Here is a 2,357-nt window from a genome sequence, read left to right as displayed (position 1 = left end):
AGATAAAAAAAGAAGGAAGGTAAAAATTACGATAATAAGCTGTTTTAAATGCTGCAAATGTTAAACATTCGTTCGCTGGGTCCTTAACTGTGCGACGTTTGATCAAACTGATCTCAAAATTCCAAATTCTGAATGTAAGTTCGAAATCACCTTGTATAATTTAAAACAGTCTTTGACTACAAAAAAATTCGTGTAGTTTTGATATATACAAAATCATTAGATAAAAAGGAAGGAAGGTAAAAAACTACGATCATAAACTATTTTAAATGCTGCAAATTTTAAACATTCGTTCGCTGGGTCCTTAACTGTGTGACGTTTGATCAAACTGATCTCATTATTCCAGAATCTTCTTTATTAGGCCTAAAACAAATGCTCTAACACATTACAGAACAATTCGCTCCTCGTGACAGCAGCGGCCTCCTCGACGCTAGCCTAGTTTCGCTCGGTGCCGTAAACACTACTCCGGACTGTCGACTGGCATGCATGGCTTCCCTTTCCCGCGGACAGGAATATAAAATCAATAACGCCGTCCAGGTAGCCCCACCTGCCGATAAGCCCTCTGCGATCAGCTCTCCTGCTGTCTGCCTGCTTCGGGAATACCTCCTTTATTGGTCCTTTCCGTGCAGTATGGAGGACGCATAACAGATGCGCCCGTTTTTTTTTTGCCTACGAGGAAATTGTCTCACCTGATACGTAGAACCTCACAGTAATTCGTTTGCTTTTCGCAGCTAACGTCAGTTAAGATGCACATAAAAATTTCAGCTGCCGATACACCCTGGTGATTACCATAAAAAAATATCCAGAGGATGGATATTCCCGGCTTTGTATTTGCAGCATTGAGGTCATAACATCTGGTCTGCTAGTATGGTAGTAGCATCTGCTCCTGTATAACGAAATCGTCAGATCACCGAAGGTAAGCGCTGTCAGGCTGGGCTAGTACTTGGATGGGTGACCATCCGGTCTGCCCAGCGCTGTTGGCAAGCAGGGTGCGCTCAGCCCTTGTGAGGCAAACTGAGGGGCTACTTGATTGAGGAGTAGCTGCTCCGGTCACTGAAACTGCCTTACGGCCAGGAGAGCGGTGTGCTGACCACATGCCCCTCCATATCCGCATCCAGTGACGCTTGTGGGCTGAGGATGACACGGCGGTCCGGTTGGGCCTTTATGGCCTGTTCGGGAGGAGATAAATAGTGAGCTGGAAAGAAAAATCGCTAATTTGGAAGTAGCTTATCTGAAAATATAAATCAACACAAAATAATTCTTGTGCAGGTATATGTTGAACATTAATTGTTAATTGTTATGATGTCGTGAATTAATCTCAGAACGAAATTTTCACTGTGTAGCGAAGTGTGAGCTAATATGAAACTTTCTGACAGATTAAAACTGTGTGCCGGACCAAGCCCCGAAGTCGGAACGTTGGAGGTTTAGAAGGTAGGAGATGAAGTACTGGCGGAAGTAAATCTGTGCGGAGGAGTCAAGTGTAACTGTGGGGTAGCTCAGTCGGTAGAGCGCTTCCCTGCGAAAGGTGAACATCTCGAGTTCGAGTCTCAATTCGCCACACAGTTTTAATCTGGCAGCAAGTTCCACAATTAATCTTTTTATGACTATTTTCTATAGTCAAAGCACTCCACCTTCAGGCCACAAGTGGCTCATCGGGACCATCCGACCGCCGTCATCCTCAGCTGAGGATGCGGATAGGAGGGGCATGTGATCAAAACACCGCTCTCCCGGTCGTTATGATGGCTTTCTTTGACCGGAGCCGCTACTATTCGGTCGAGTAGCTCCTTAATTGGCATCACGACGCTGAGTGCACCCCGAAAAATGGCAACAGCGCATGGCGGCCCGGATGGTCACCCATCTAAGTGCCAGCTACGCCCGACAGCGCTTAACTTCCGGTGATCTGACGGGAACCGGTGTATCCACTGCGGCAAGGCCGTTGCCTCTATAGTCCAAGAACCACGTAAATTTTCTGATAATAACTTTCGTAAACGCATACGTGACGAATTTCGGCGTCCGCCAATGAGGGGGTAACTTATGCATAAGTTGACGAAGTCCAGGCAGCAAAAAGGTAACAAAATGTTTTCGCGAAGAGTCATGCACAGTGACCGTTAGAGTGGTTTCCTTGTTGCAGAGGAGATGTAAAACAACAGTCTTACAGCAGAAGAAACAGTAATCACGGTTCAGAAAGGCTACGAACGGCTGCACGGAAAAAGGAGCATTGTATACAACTTGAACTTTACGTGAACTGAGTTGGTTGGTTGGTTGTTTTGGGGAAGGAGACCAGACAGCGAGGTCATCGGTCTCATCGGATTAGGGAAGGACGGGGAAGGAAGTCGGCCGTGCCCTTTTGAAAGGAACCA

At 46.3% G+C, this 2,357-nt stretch overlaps 1 pseudogene; it reads right to left on the bottom strand.

Annotated features, from left to right (window-relative positions):
* Window positions 1-1,819: 1,819 nt before the first annotated feature.
* On the bottom strand, window positions 1,820-1,938 carry LOC126093188 (5S ribosomal RNA; annotated as a pseudogene).
* Window positions 1,939-2,357: the final 419 nt, after the last annotated feature.

The sequence above is a fragment of the Schistocerca cancellata genome, chromosome 7, assembly GCF_023864275.1.
Source record: "Schistocerca cancellata isolate TAMUIC-IGC-003103 chromosome 7, iqSchCanc2.1, whole genome shotgun sequence".
NCBI lineage: Eukaryota > Metazoa > Arthropoda > Insecta > Orthoptera > Acrididae > Schistocerca > Schistocerca cancellata.
This window is presented reverse-complemented; position numbering and strand designations above follow the sequence as displayed.